This window comes from Chiloscyllium punctatum, chromosome 37, assembly GCF_047496795.1.
Source record: "Chiloscyllium punctatum isolate Juve2018m chromosome 37, sChiPun1.3, whole genome shotgun sequence".
NCBI lineage: Eukaryota > Metazoa > Chordata > Chondrichthyes > Orectolobiformes > Hemiscylliidae > Chiloscyllium > Chiloscyllium punctatum.
In genome coordinates this window covers 42,276,762-42,292,961 of record NC_092775.1, presented here as the reverse complement: position 1 = coordinate 42,292,961, position 16,200 = coordinate 42,276,762, and the positions used below count along the sequence as shown (strand labels likewise).

Here is a 16,200-nt window from a genome sequence, read left to right as displayed (position 1 = left end):
AACCAATTGAAGCAAGCAGCCCAAAAGAAGGACGGCCACTCCAAGATGGAAGGGTATCCAGGGCCTGTTCACGATCACACCATGACGGACGGCGGGAGTACTGCGTACGATCGCCTAACTAGGTGGTTTTGCAAGCACCAGTGGTTGAAGTTGCAGATAAGGGTACTCAATGTTGGTCCACCGGCCATGGACCATGAAGGAATTGGAAAGTGCCTATGGGCAGTTGCCTGACCTATGTGAGGTTGGAGGTAATAAGTTCGAAGAAGAAGTGACAAAGTTCGTATTGAGTTCCGACCTACGTCACATGAGATGAGACGTCTCTTGGGACAAAAACTGGCTGCCGATATCACCAAAATCAAGCATAAATTGGCCAGCTGCAAAATGTCCATGCTAGAGTAGCCAACCCGCAAGCGGAGGAGAACAGAGACTTTGATGCTTTTGTTGCAGCACTAGCAACCGCCTGTAGGGAGGCATTCCCAGTCTGACTGGACATGACCAAAATTGCAATGTGCAAGCAAGAATGTGAGACAGTGTGCCGGTATCTTACCTGCCTCACTGAAGTCCATAACACCCATAGTGGATTGACGTCACCCAAGGACATAATGGGGGCAGAGATCACACCATATGAAGCACACCTGAGGAAAGGCCTGGTGCTCCCTAAGCAATTTGATGTATAGCTATCTGGCTCTGTACACTTGTTTTAGGTTTTGTCATTATAGTCATAAAATAACAAAAAGGGGGGGAAATGTAATGGAAAGTTAACATTTATTGTGAAATCTGTAAAAGAATATCTTGCAAAGTCTTGCAGGCAGACAGAAAAGCAAAGTCAGGGAAAAATATGTAAGTTAAACCAGACTCTCAGTAGTCTCACAAGGACAGTAAACTATCACATCAACAGTCAAGGAATGAGAAAAAACAATTCCACATGTGGAAAGGAGCTCGAATGTTCCAAGCTCTTGGCCTCAAGCTGTGATAAGGATAAGCGAAGTTTAGTATAACGGGAATAAGTGAAAGTTATTCAGACACCCCTTACATGCGGTGTTTTGCCAAATGTATTGAGTCGACCCTGCAGAGTCCGAAATAAACTTTTTCTTTGCTCTTGCTAGCATTTGAGTCCAGTTGATTTAATTTCAGAGGTTAATCATAGTTCACATCAACTCTAACTTCCCAGTCTACCTTGATCCCTTCCAATTCATCTACCTTCGCAACAGATCCACAGCAGATTCTATCTCCCTGGCCCTACACTCATCCCTGGAACATCTGGATAACAATGTCAGGCTCCTACTTATTGACTACAGCTCTACCTTCAACACCATAATTCCAACCAAATTAATCTCCAAACTCTGAGACCTAGGTCTCAACTCCATCCTCTGCAATTGAATCCTTGATTTCCTGACCCACTGACTGCAGTCAGAATATGCAACACCAACTCCTCCACAATAATCCTCAACACCAGTGTCCCGCAAGACTGCGAACCTTTTACTATACTCCCTATACACTCATGACTGTGTGGCCAATTTCTGTCATAACTCCAAGTTCACTGACGCACAGTTATAGGTCAATCTCAAACAATGACAAGACAGAATACAGGAAGCACAATGCTTGCTGGCATGGTGTAAACATAATAATCGCTCCGTCAACATCAGCAAAATGAAACAGCTGATCATTGACTTCAGAAAGCAAGGTGCCCCTATCTACCTCAATAGTGCAGAGGTGGAGATGGTCCAAAGCGTCAAGTTCTGAGTAGTGATAGTTACAACAATCTGTCCTGGTCCACCACATTGTTGCTACGGTGAAGAAAGCACAACCACACCTCTATTTCCTCAGGAGGCTAAAGACACTTACCAATTCTTAAAGGAGGGACCACAGAAAGCATTCTATTAGGATGTGTCACAACTTGGTATGGCAACTGCTTTACCCAGGATTATGAGAAACTGCAGAGAGTTGGAACAACAGGCTAGTCCATCCACGAGCCAATCTTCCATCCATTGATTCCACCTAAACTTCTCACTGCCTCAGGAAAGTAGCTAACATAAAAAGACCCGTCCCACCCCAGTTATAATTTCTTCCAACCTCTTCCATTGCATAGAGGATACGAAAGCTTAAACACATGTACCAAAATATTCAAAAATAGATTCTTTCCCTGCTGGTATTAGGCTTCAGATTTTAAATTTAATGTTGATTACGCTGTTTGTGCACCTTCTCTGCAGACATGATGTTGTGTTCTTTGTTCTGTTCCATCATCCTAATGCACTTTGTATGGTATGATCTACCTGTACCACACACAAAACTTTTCACTATTCACATGACAATAGTAAGTCAAATCAAATCTCATGCTGTAAAAACTCTTGACTCTAATTTTATGATCACATTAACTTGGGAATTCTAGAGCTTGCAAATTGGAAGATGCATTGATAGTTTTAGAGGGGCAAGGGTAGAGAAGGCTTATTTGAAGTACAGACCAGTTGGGTCACATTGTCCATTTCTGTCCTTAGACTTTATGAAGTTATATAAATACCTGTAAATAATGGAGAATCACTGATTATGCTAACTGGTACTTTTAACAGAAAACACAATATAAATCATATATGTAGGCAATAACAAAAAAAGTATATACGTAACTTGAAATATTTTGTCAAAAGCAAATTGTATTTTTGCTACACCAAAATATCAAATATTTACCTTGGTGCATTAGATCAGTGCTTTATCCTATTCCAACTTATATGATTCAAAAAAATTAATGCAGAAAGCATATTAAATCAAATTCCAAATGGACATTATAAATATCAAAACCAATAACATTACAATGTCAACATATTAACAAATACTCCAGGTGTACCAACAGTAGTTTTGATAGTCTGTATGTGACACACAGGGCAATATTAATATTAGTTTTGATAAAATTCCTTATATTTTCTGAAAACTTCTTAAAAGAGATGGTCAGATCTACTACTTAGATGATCAGAGCTCAAAGCAATCAAGAAAATCATAAAACTAACTGAATTCAAATAGTTGATAAAGTACTCAAAATTTGTTTCAGATAATAAAATCACTTTTGTTTTAAATGTGCTTTGGGTAAGTGTTATGGCACGACCAGCATTGAATACTAATCCATACTGGCCTTGAGAAACTGACAGCAAACCACCTTCTTGAACCACTAAGTCCATATGGTGCAGGAATACCCACAGTACCTTTTTTCTTTGGCAATATGACATAAATGAGTGACTTGCTAAGCATTTCAGTTCAGAAAAAGCCACATGCTGTAGAGCTGGAGTCATATGTAGCACAGATCAGGTAATGATGCCAGATTTTCTCCCAGAAGGGCATTACTAAACTCAACACTCTTATGAAAATCTATCAATTTCACAAACCATTTTAATGAGACTAGTATTTTATTTCTGACTGAATTACTGAAATGTAATTAATTAATTTAAATTTGATCAATTGCCATTGGTACTATAGCAGTAATGTTAGTTGACGAATAATCCATTGGCATGATCTAATGATGCACAATGCAACTAAGTGAATTTAAACAACTTAATGGCAATCACAAAACTATGATCGATTATAAACCCATCTGGTTCATTAATGTTGAATTGAAATGAATTTATTGTCACATGTACTGAGGCAGTGAAAAGCTTCATCGTGCGAGCAATACAGGCAGATCACATAGTTAAGTAGCATAGATAGGTAAATAATAGGTAAACAGTGGCAAAAACAAAAACACAGGCACAGGCAAATGTTAACAGCTTGAGAGTCCATTCAATATTCCAACAACAGTAGGGTAGAAACTGTTTCAAAACATGTGTGTGTGTGTGTGTGCGTGTGCGTGCGCGCGCGTGCGTGTGTGCGTGTGCGTTCAGTCTTCTGTACCTTCTCCCCAAATGGTAGAGGTTGTAGCAAAACATTGCCAGGATGAGATGGATCTTTGAGAATGCTGGGCAGCCTTTCCTTGACAGTGGACCTGGTAGATAGATTCTATAGATGGGAGGTTGGCCTTTGTGATTGTCCTGGCCAAGTTCACCACTCACTGTAACCGTCTCCAATCTTGACTGGTACAGTTGCCATACCAGGTAGTGATACATCCGGACAGAATGCTCTCGATGGCACACCTATAAAAGTTGGCAAGGGTATTCACCTTCATGCCAAATTTTCTCAGCTGCCTGAGGAAGAAGGAAAATTGTTGGGCCTTTGTAACCAGTGCATCCACATGAACAGTCCAGGAAAGCTTGTTGTTGATGACCACTCCCAGGAGCTTGACACTATATGCCCATTCCACCTCTGTGCTGTTAATGTGTAGGGGGGCATGAGTCACATCCCACCAAAAGTCAATAATGAGTTCCTTGGTTTTGCCAGCTTTGAGAGCTTGGTTATTCTCAGTGCACTATTTTTCCAGGTCTTCCACCCCCCGTCTGTAGTCTGTTTCGTTGCCATCTGAGATTCGAATGACTATGGTGGCGTCATCAGCGAACTTGTAAATGGCATTAGTCTGGTATTTGGCGACACAGTCATGAGTATACAGTGAGTACAGTAGGGGGCTGAGTACGCACCCATGCGGGTTCCAGTATTGAATGTTACTGAGGATGAAATATTGCCCCCAGTCTTCACTGATTGTGGTCTGTGGGTCAGGAAACTGAGGATCCAGTTGCAGAGAGTGGCGCTTTGTCAGAGATCCTTTAGGGAAGGAAATCTCTCGTCCTTATCTGGCCAGGTCCTCATATACCGCTACATCTGTGATGATATGGTTGACTCTGAACTGGGCATGGAAATTGCTGAAAGTCACTCATTTTAAGGATAGCCATAATGTAGAGGAGCCGGTGTTGGACTGGGGAGGGGTGGGGGGTTGGGGGACAAAGTTAAAAACCACACAACACCAGATTATAGTTCAACAGGTTTATTTGAAAACACTAGCTTTCAGAGCGCTGCTCTTTCAACCATCTGTGTAGTCACTGTACAATTACATTAGAAGGCCAAGTTCTAAGATTTAACAATATAGATTTAAACTTTGTTAGCAACCTGATATGTTCAAAAACATGCAACAAGCTAATTTAAAACAGCACTTTCAATTTAAAGACATGTCATTTCTTGTATTCTGAAAGGGGTGTTACAGGAATTTCTTCCAAAAAACTGGACCCAAATCTTCTGCCTCAATTTAGCTGTGGAATAACAGCATCTGAAAACCATAAGCAAACCCCCAGCCGAAGAAGCATTATATGATTAGTCCCAGACTGACAAAGAAACAAAGATTCAGAACCAACAGCAACAGCCAATGCAGGTATACTTTCATATAAATGATGTTCTTTACAATGAACTGAGTAGGTTTGAGTGTCTGGTCTTGAAAGCATATAAATGCAATGTCATCAAAAGCAGCAGATTCTACTTACACCTGCAAGTCTCAAGTTTTGACTCCATCAACTCCTCAGTTGAAACATCAAGCTAAGTGCAGAGATACAGCAACTTGACAGGTTAACCAGGAGTGATATTTTTTCAGCTATCACCATTCCATGACTTTCTGTTTCCCATTTTCATAAAACCTAAATTACTCCTCCAACCTCTCCTTCCAGCTAGCATCAAAATTCTAAACCAGACTCACGGGTCCCAAAATATGATTTCTTAAATATACTGACAGCCTCTACACTGCATAAATTACAATCAATTCAGAGTTTATATTACCATCCATACAAGCTTGGTCTGGTGCTCAAGTCATTAACCTGTCAGCCCATGTCCTAGTAAGTTTATTTTAACCACTCTTACCCATCTCATCAATCACTTCTAACTAGACTTTGTTACCACCTTATTTCTTGCCCACACTTTTCCTTTTAACACTTCATGGTTTAAATTGCCCTCACCTTCACAGTACGTTATACTAAATCTAAAACCCTGTAATTGCATTTTCAACTCAATTTCTTAACTATATTTGTTTTCCACACCATTCTTCATACTCCACGGTAATCGACGCCGCATTGATGCATCAATAGTACAGCAAGTTAACTGAAAAATGCAAGTTCACTCACTTATAAGTGTGAAATTCTCTTTACTCACATTTAAAAATGTAAAGACACACACACACAAATTCTTCACGTTCCTGTATTTTGAGAAATAAATTTGCCCTTTAACCAAGACCGAAAATGATATACCGCTGTTCAAAACATTCCGTTTTTCATAAACTACAGAAGGTACAAGGATTTTTAAACCTCTGCTTTATATGTACTTAAATAATAAATATGTCTTGACGTAGGTATATGTCGACTGTCTGTACATCCAGTTCAACAAACTGCATCAATTCCTCTAATTTTTAAGCATAAATTCGAATAAAAATATCAAGATTTTCATCTCAAAACTGTAGATTGCCTCATAATCTCAAAGCTTGGGTTATAATGAAGCCTTAAAACGAACTGCGACTGAACCAAGTTTATATTGATAATAAATTTGTAAATGGAAGTGAAAAGCTTGTACTGCTCGACAGAATTTCCAGCAGAGCGTTAGAAAAGTCACTGCGTCGCCAAGGCCTACGTGCACCAGACACAAAAAAAACTTGCCACAGGTAAACAACAACATTCTCAGCAAATACAGAATCACGGATACATTTAGGAGCCTGGTTTATTTTCACTGTACACAGTGGTTGAAAACGAAAGCGGTTTTCAGTCAGAAGCTGAATTTTAAAACTAGCGCACCTACCTCAAGTGTGGGAGATTTTTGTTTGTACCCAGGAACCGCAGGGCAGGAAAACTCGCGATCTTTCAAAGAAAAGTTTGGTTGAACGTGACCGAGACTCAACCGAACTTGCTTGCCACCCTTCCCGAGCGCTGATTGGTGGCTTTCCCTTGGAGCGTTTGGGCACCGTCCCGCCCACTCGGCGTGTGCGGCTGACTATTGGTGAACGCGGTTGTCACTTATCCGCCTGGTGGGGTTTGGGACTTTGGGAAAGGGTGTCCTCAACCGCTTTGAGAGAGGGGAACGGCGCGTGCGCGTCTGCGTCCGCGTCTGCGTCCGCGAGCCGGCTCAACCGTCAGCGCTTGGTGTGGGCGGGATTCCAGTTCCCAGGATGCAGCGGGAATTTCTTTTCACTCTGCCGACAGTAAATGAAGCGCCGGCTGAGGTGGGAGGGGCAAAGGGAGGAAGTGAAGAGACGTTGAAGCTGTGCGAAAGGTGAAGTGCTGACGGAAATCTCTGATATGGTTCATGTCGCAAGAGCTTGAGGAAAGCTAACTCGCCAGAAGGAGAGAGACGAGCAAGAATAGAAGGTAGTAAAATCTGTGGGGTTTTAATCCGTATTGACCCTGTAGTCCGCCCCCTGTTTTGCCCCATTGCCGGTGTTTTAGTTGTTCCCTGCGATCTGAGCCATTGCATGATGGCGTTGGGTCTAATCTGCTGCCGCAGATAGCGCTATAAATCTGTGCCGCTCTGGATTTGGGGAGGATTTAGTTCGCCTGCACCGTTATAACGCTTTTATTTTAAGCCTGCTAGTTTGTGATGACTTCTTAACATTGAAGTGATATGTTAGCACTGGGGGGGGGGGGAGGGGGTAAATGGTGAAGGGGACCCAGCGGACCAACAGTCACAGGTTTTTGAATGAGAAGCTCCAGGGTTTGGATCAAGCGCAGCAGCATTGCAGTTTTTTTTTAATCGCACGCACTGTCGCCGTGAGTGGAAGCTTCTGAACCGTTGGGTTATTGTCGGCGGTGGCAAATTCGCCTGAGTCTCTGGCTATCACTTGTTTATCAATCGAGGGCAAGATTTTCTCATCACCTTTCTGCACAAAATGCGTCAGTGATCGGGCAGGGTGTCCTGGATTTCTGCAAATGGTGAACGTCGGCGAGTTGAGCAATCCCAGCTCGTCCCAGTTTCAGAGATGGGGAAGCGTGTGTAACAGGACTTGGATAGATTGTTAATCATTTCCCGGCCGAATCTTTTTTTTTAAATGTAGCACATCCCTCCGTGAAAACTCATTTTTCAAATGTGTATTATGTTCAGGGAGAATTTACAACTATTTTGCCTTTTTTGTGCTGTAAATTTAATAGCTAGTGCAAATTCTAGATGAGGCATTCATGATTCATATATTTAGCGCATAAGTGTAACACCGCTCTTTGCATATGACGAGAAATTGCATGTCTATTTTTATGCACGTAGAGCATGAGCAATTTTTATTATTGAGCTGCAGTAGTTGCAACTCCTAATGGCTTTTTTTTATCTAGGTAACTTAATTGTATTAACTTATGTAGAATTCTGCTGTTCAGTATGGGCAACAGGTTTCTTCTGTATTTAAGGTAAAATCCTCACAACAAAGTTGAAGGTGATATAGAAATGCCAAATGTTATAAACCAAAAGTGAATAGATTTTTTTCATTGCAAATTATTTATCTTACTGAAATTAAAGTGACACTGCCTGTAATGAAGTTGTAAACTTACAGAATTCTCACTTTTTCAGGATTTAATATGTAACAAGCATTTTATTTAATTTCAATTATTATGAAGTGTACAGTGCAATGAGGCCATTTTGATCTGTTGTGCCTATTTGGCTCTTTAAAGGAGCCAGCTAATTAGTCTGGGCTATACACTTTGGTCATAGCCCTACGTATTTTCCTTTCCAAGTTTATAACCAAGACCCTTGCGAAAGTATTAATTCAGTTTCCTTTCACTACTCTCTGGTATTTTCCATATTATAACAACCCCTCTTTTTTTTTTGGAAAAAAACCTCCCTTAATTCCATTTCAGATTGTTTAAAACCTCAGTCTGGCAGCTACTGATCTCTTACCAATGAAAATGTTTTCTTCCTATTCTTCAAAATCTAACTAAATCTTCCCTTACCTCCTTGTGTTGCGAGGATAACATTCCAAGCTGCTCTAGTCTTCTGAATAACTGTTACTGACATGATAGTAAACATCCTTTCACATCCTTCAAGAAATGCGTCCAGAACTGGACACATTCTTCCGATCTGAAGCTCATCAAGTAACTTATAAAAGTTTAGCATTGCTTTTGTACTGTGCTCAATTTATAACACCCAGCTCATTGCATTTTTTCTTGTCATCTTCAAAGATTTGTGAATGAGTTTTCCAGTTCATGCTGGAATATTGTAACTCACACTTTACTGCATCTTATTTCTAACCAGCTACAGCACTTTGTACATCCTGTGTTTGAACTTTATCTCTGAAGTACCTTTATCTTTGTTCATTGTAAAAACATGATACTTGGAAATGTAGTAAACAAACTTTTAAATTCTGCCTTCCATAAGATAAGAACAGGAGAAGGCATGGACCATTTGGACCCTCAAACCTGCTCTCTAAGTCAATAAGATCATTTGTTGAGCAGATTGTGATCTTAACGCTTCTGTCACACATAATCGGTGATTCCTTTGTGAATCAAAAATCAATTAGCAAATTTACCTGTTAATAGTCTAAGGCTTCATGGAAGAGAATTTTCCAAAGCATTAATTTTTTAAGAGAATAAATTCCTATTACAAAATTTGTTGTCATAGTACATCCGAAAATGATTGTTCCAGAATCACAGTCATAGAGGTGTACAGCATAGAAACAGGCACAACGGTCCAGCTTGTCCATGCCGACAAGCTATCTCAACCTAATCTAGTCCCATTTGCCAGCATTTGGCCATATCCCTCCAAACTCTTCCTACTCATATACCCATCCAGATGCCTTTAAATGTTGCAATTGTACCAGCCTCCACCACATCTTCTGGCAGTTCATTCCACACACGCCCCATCCTCTGCGTGAAAAAGTTGCCTCTTCGGTCCCTTTTGTATCTTTCCCTTCCCACCCTAAACCTATGCCCTCTAGTTCTGGACTCCCTCACCCCAGGGAAGAGATGGTGTCATCTGCAAACTTGCTAACTATATGTCCGATGTTCATATCCAAATCATTTTATATAAATGATGAAAAGTACTGGACCCAGCACAATCCTTGTCGCACTCCACTGGTCACAGGCCTCCAGTCTGAAAAACAATCCTCCACCACCACCCTCTGTCTTCTACTTTTTGAGCCAGTTCTGTATCCAAATGGCTAGTTCTCCCTGTATTCCATGAGACCTAACTTTGCTAATCACTCTCTCATAGGGAACTTTGTCGAATGCCTTACTCAAGTCCATAATAGATCAAGTCCGCCCTTCTGCCCTCATCAATGCTCTGTTACTTTAAAAAAACTCAATCAAGTTTGTGAGACATGGTTTCCCACGCACAAACCCCTGTTGACTATCTCCAATCAGCCCTTGCCTTTCTGAATACATGTAAATCCCATTCCTCAGGATTCCTTCCAACAACTTGCCCACCACCAAAGTCAGACTCACCAGTCTATAGTTCCCTGGTTTTTCCTTACCACCTTTTTAAATAGTGGTACCACATTAGCCAACCTCCAGTCTTCTGGCACCTCATCGTGATTATCGAAGATATAAATACCTCAGCCTGGGCCTAGCAATCACTTCCCTAGCTTCCTACAGAGTTCTAGGGTACATCTGATCAGGTCCTGGGGATTTATCAACCTTTTTATGCATCTCCATACATCTAGCATTTCTTCCTCTAATGTGGACATTTTTCAAGATGTCACCATCTATTTCCCTACATCTATATCTTCCATGTCCTCCTCCACAGTGAACACCAATGCAAAAATACCCACTTACTATCTCCCTATCTCCTGCAGCTCCCCAGAAAGGCTGCCAAGCTGTTCTGTGAGGGCCCCTATTCTCTCCCTAGTTACCCTTTTTCCTTAATGTATTTGTAAAAATCCTTTGGATTCTCCTTAACCCTATTTGCCAAAGCTATCCCCTGTCCCCTCTTTGCCCTCCCAGTTTCCCTCTGAAGTATACTCCGACTGCCTTTACTCCTCTGAGGATTCACTATACCTGACCTATGCTTCCTTTTTTTTCTTAATCAAACCCTCAATTTCTGTAGTCATCCTGCACCCAGCCTTCTCTTCTGGCACCTTTCCCTGACACTGCAGGAATTGCGAAACCTGCACCCACTCCTCCCCTTCCACATCCATCAGAGTTTTACCTGCACTTCCACAAATGTGATTTACTGTACCCGTTGTTCCCAATGCGGTCTTGTCTACGTTGGGGAGACAAAACCCCTACTTGCAGAACACTTCAGAGAACATCTCCGGGACACCCGCACCAACCAACCCATGCCCTGTGGCCAAACACTTCAACTCCCCCTCCCACTCCACCAAGGACATGCAGGTCCTAAGCTTCCTACTTCGCCAAACTTCCACCTTTGGACCCTGCAACCACATGGGTTCAGTGTGGGTTTCACCATTTCCTCATTTCCCCTCTCTCCATCCCATATCCAACCTTCCAATTCGGCACCACCCTCATGACTTGTCCTACCTGACCATCTTCCTTCCTACCTATCTGCCCCAGCCACCTCTCTGACCTATCACCATTATCTCGATGTTCATTCACCTATTGCACTCTCAGCTACCTCCGCACCCCCCACACACATAGTCACCCCTCCCACACCTTCCCATTTACCTCTACATCCCTTTGGCTCACAAGCTTCATTCCTGATGAAGGCCTTATGCCTGAGATGTCAATTATCCTGTCTGACCTGCTGTGCTTTTCCAGGCAATACTCTTGACTCTGGTCTAGTCCTCACTTTCTTCTAGTCCCCTAACACAGTTGATTGCTTAGAACCCTACATACCCCTCATTGCATTAGAGCCTCTCTTGATACAAGAAACATGGTTGTTTGTTCTACATTCCCCTGAAAGTCTGTATCTGTGGCTTTTCTTCCTTCTTGTAACTGCTATCCATCACACCCCCTTTCTGTTGTAAATTCCTCATTGCCTCTAACTGTTGCTCCAACCAATCCATTCGATCTGATAACATTCGCAACCAAAGACATTTATTGCAGTTATAATCCTCAGTAACACATAAACTCTGTCAAAACTCCCACATTGGACAAGGAGAGCATATCAATTTACTTAAGGCCATTTTTCCTCCTTCCAATCAGACCCAAAAATAATACTTTCTTATCGCTCTACAAAATACTGCTCCAGGCTAACTTGATACTTATGGCTTATATTTTTAGAATTTAATCAAGAGAGGTCTCAATAAAATATATAATCAAAAAAGAGCCCACTCTACTCACTACTGTAGATTTACAGCAAGGCTACACTTAATTATGAACTGTCTGTTTCTGTGCTGTGACCTCTCCCAAATAGGATCCTCCAAGATCAGTTTTGAATTTCGCTGTTTAAGTTTTCCTAGACGCACCTTGATGTCCTGAATTTAAAAAGCAAAGGCAGTAACTGCGCAGATTCACTGCTGTGTCAGTTAGCAGTGAGGGTTTCTTTCTCTGCCTTTCACTGACCATGTGCTGCCTACGTTTTGTCCTTCTCCCTTTTAAAAGTACTGTTGTTTGACTTTTTTTCCAAAGTTCCAAAACAATGCAATAGCACATTAGACAACAATTGCTGCTCCTGGAATGCAAGGAAATAATCTCCAACACCTATAATACCTCAAAAAAGGAGCAGCTGTTTCAGCCACAAATTTTCCCATCTTCCATCCTCAATAGGTATTTGGGTGTCAAATCGGTGCTAACTTTTTTATTTTGTGTAATAAACAACTGTTAATCACTACTCATTGCTTTCTGTGATTTAACCAGCTGTCTCTTCAATGCCCCTTTAGTCCAATGGGCTTTAATTTTGTTAACTGGTGTATTATGTGGCCCATTTCTTTCTAAGCAACAGTATATTTGTCCTGGATTATGTGCTGTTAAGTTTGCCCACCTCAAAGCTTGGGTGGAAGAGCCTACAGTTAACGAGATCATCTCTAGTTTATCTTTTTTTGAATGGGGTGTCACACTTGCAGTCCCCTGTTATGGGAATGACACCAGATCAAAGGAAGATTGGAAGGCTACTTCAACAACATAGAATGCATCCTCTTCAGACTTAATAACATATAGTGCTGACAACTTTTTAAAATGGCACCCCATTATCTCTTCTTTCATGCAGTTTCTATTTCCTTTCATTTTTGGATTAGCAGCATCCTTTTAGAGAAACTGTACATAACATTGTTGGTTGATTGTATAAATGTTTCAAGAAATGTATTGATGTCTTTTCATACTGAAATTTCATATAATTCCTAAATAGCAAACTTCAAGAGTTGCCAGATGTTGGCACTCCATTTTGGAAAAAAAATGTCTGTCACAGGTTTTTTCAATACATATCCATTTGCTGTTTCCTTGGGTTATTTTTGCATGTCAGTGGATCAGAACAATTTTTATTTGCTCGCTTGTGGCAGTCACTGGCAAGGTGTTAACATTTATTGTTTGAGGACATGGTGATGAACAGCAGTCTTGAATGTAAGATGGCTTGATGGTTAATTTCAAAAGTATTAACCACATTGCTGTAGATCTGGAGTCATTCTATTTCAGAAATACACCTTTGTTTATAAAACAGTTCTGGGCAGTAATATGTTAAGGAAGCAATCAAACATTGGAGTTTTGACTATCCAACAAACAAACTAAAGGCATCTCTTGCACAAAACTATGTTTACGTGAACTTAAGGCACCAGGAGGGTCTGATAACTGACCAGATACCCCATTTAACTTTAGCAGAAAGATCTTAGAAGATGGTCTTTCCCCACTGTGCCTTGGTAGCCGTTGACCTAAGCTTGTGCATCAGTAGATCTGGAGTCATATTGACCAGACCAAATAAGGATAGTAGATTTTTTTTCCCCCCAAAGGATATTAGTAAACCCTGAGAGTATTTATTTCAATAATCTTCTGCTTTTTGTGGTGACCAGATTTGATTCATCTGACTCATGCATAGCATAGTTCCTAGAACTGTACAGTACAGGAACAGGTCATTTGGCCCACAATGTTATACCAAACATGATGCCAAATTAAATTAATCCTTTCTTCCTGCACTTGGTCCATATCCCTCCATTCCTTGCATATTCATGTGCTTATCTAGAAGCCCCTTAAATGCCTCTGTTGTTTGTGCCTCCATCACCATATCTGGCAGCAAATTTCAAACTGCTACCACTCTTACTAAAAAAAAAACTTGCCCATCCCATTTCCTTTTGAACAACCCACTCTCCCCTTTGAATGCATGCCCCTGGTCTTAGATATTTCAATGCTGCGGAAATTTGTTCTGACCATCAACCATATCTATGATGGGATTGAAACTCTTGTCTGTAATATGCTTAGTCTCTGTTGTCCTTTGACACAACACGTTCCTGTAATTGGAAAGTTTTAATATTCACTGACATCTTATTCTATTGGTCTGGTACATACTTTATTTTAATATCAATGCAAGTTAGAACAGTTTTGTGCTTACTAGAAATTAGGTTGAGACTAACCATGAAATCTCCCATAACTGTAGTTAAGGGTATCTGCACAGAAGATGCCTGTGTTCCAAAATTGTCTACGCATCCATCTTAGGTAAATAATTAAGGATGCCAGAAAAAAGTTAACATTGCTGTGGGCCATTTGACGCATGTGGATTTTTGTTTTTTAATCAAGTGCTTAAAATAGTGGAGGGTGGAAAAGAAGTATTCTATCACTGAATGATAGTCGTTGACTGCCCCACTCTCTCCAGATTACTCCAAAAAGAGTTCAAAGGCCTCGGACTCAACTAGTTCCTGGATCCATTGGGCCAGCCTACAACTCTTGTGGTGTCCACTATGGTGTTCTAGGGCTACTTGGCCTGTTTTTAGCCACAGGCTGATTAAATCAGCTGGCAACATGTGAGAGTGGGACATCCTCATGGTGAAGGGCAGATTTCCCACTTAGAACCTATTTAACCCATCTGCTGTGTGGAATGGGTTTCCAACTGGCTAGCTGACTTTTCTTCTTCACAAGGCCTTTGTGGTCAAGCCAGAAGGTGGAAATTCCCCTTTAGTTGAGGCAAAATTGAGTTCAAAACTACAAGGCTGACATCAACCTCATGACAATGACATGATTGAGACTCCAGCAAAGATATATCACAGTGAAGCATTTTACAAATTGTATTTATTTTCTTTCAAATTTCACACTGAGAAAGGCCTCTGGTAAATCAGAGGATTGTGACTGTGTTTTTAAAAACCAAGAAGAAATTACCTTAAGAAAGGAAAATTACCCTTAAACTTACTAGAGTTCTTTGTGAAGGAGAGGTAAAGTGGGACAATTAAATGTTATATATTTTGTTTTCATAAATGCATTTGATATGGTACTTTATGTATTGAGGATAGTATTTCAGCAGTTATAATGGACTGGCTAACTAATAGAAGACAGAGTTGGGGTGATGCACTGTACAGAAGGATTTAGGCAGTTTGGCAGGTGGAATATAGTGTGGGCAAATGTGAAATGATGCACTTTGGCAGGAAAAAAGTAGACGAATTCAATATTATTTAAATGGAGAAAGTCCATAGAAACCTGCAGTGCACAGATTTGATCATTTTTGTGCATGAATCACAATGGCTAGGATAAGATTTCAGTATTTAATAGACAAGGTAAACAGAGTGTTCACCTTTATTTCAAAAGAAATGGAGTATAAAAATACAGAGGTCTTGCTAAAACCCAACAAGGCACCAGTTGAACACACTTAGAATACCAAGTAGTTTTTGTTCCTTAGATAATGGAACAATGTACTGGCATTGGAGACAGACCAGAAAAGGTTTACACAGTTGATCCAGGATGTGGAGGTGTCATCCCGTTTCCCACTTCAGTCGAAGCAAAACGCTCAGAGACACTGTATAGTTTTACCTCCATTTTCTTTATTCCAGGCCCTGGAGGGAGAGAAAACAATTGCCCATGTGCACACAGACATGAGTTCTCAGTCTTCTCTGGAATAGCAATTTCTTGATTAATTATATAGTCATTTTTACAGGGAGGAGCATCCAGATAAGAGAACGTACAAATTGATTGGCTGACTGTTACAATTGGCGAGTGTCAATAGTAAAGATAAAGCCATCTGCTGTTACACCACAATCTGCTGTTAACCTTAACTGGCTTCATATAATGAATACCTTTCACCTTGTTAAACTGATCTTGCGTATTAAGTGCTTCCGATATTGTTAACTGGCTCTACCTAATGAATACTTTTCCACCTTGTTAACCCATTGCCCTTTTCTCCAGCATGCCATTGTTAACTACAAGTTTTTATCTGATCTGAGTCATGTTCAGCTGAACATCTTGTTTCACAAATCTCAAAACTTAACTCTTTCACTACCTGCTTATACCAGAAACACATTCTCGTTCCTTCTTTTTATTA

The 16,200-nt window shown here is 40.7% G+C and overlaps 2 protein-coding genes across 3 annotated transcripts in view; one reads left to right on the top strand and one right to left on the bottom strand.

The window, feature by feature from the left end:
- The window catches only part of LOC140463047 (glucose-induced degradation protein 8 homolog), a 39,025-nt gene extending 32,252 nt beyond the window's left edge, over positions 1 to 6,773 (bottom strand). Inside the window, exon 1 of one of the 2 annotated variants that reach the window (XM_072556679.1) lies at positions 6,679 to 6,773. The gene's annotated coding sequence lies outside the window, so the exon portion shown is untranslated. The remainder of the gene's footprint in view (positions 1 to 6,678) is intronic. The other variant, XM_072556678.1, reaches the window with a different exon arrangement.
- A 323-nt stretch (positions 6,774 to 7,096) lies between these two features.
- LOC140463045 (dnaJ homolog subfamily C member 5) overlaps positions 7,097 to 16,200 on the top strand; it is a 66,512-nt gene continuing 57,408 nt past the window's right edge. The window contains exon 1 of the mRNA XM_072556671.1: positions 7,097 to 7,244. The gene's annotated coding sequence lies outside the window, so the exon portion shown is untranslated. The remainder of the gene's footprint in view (positions 7,245 to 16,200) is intronic.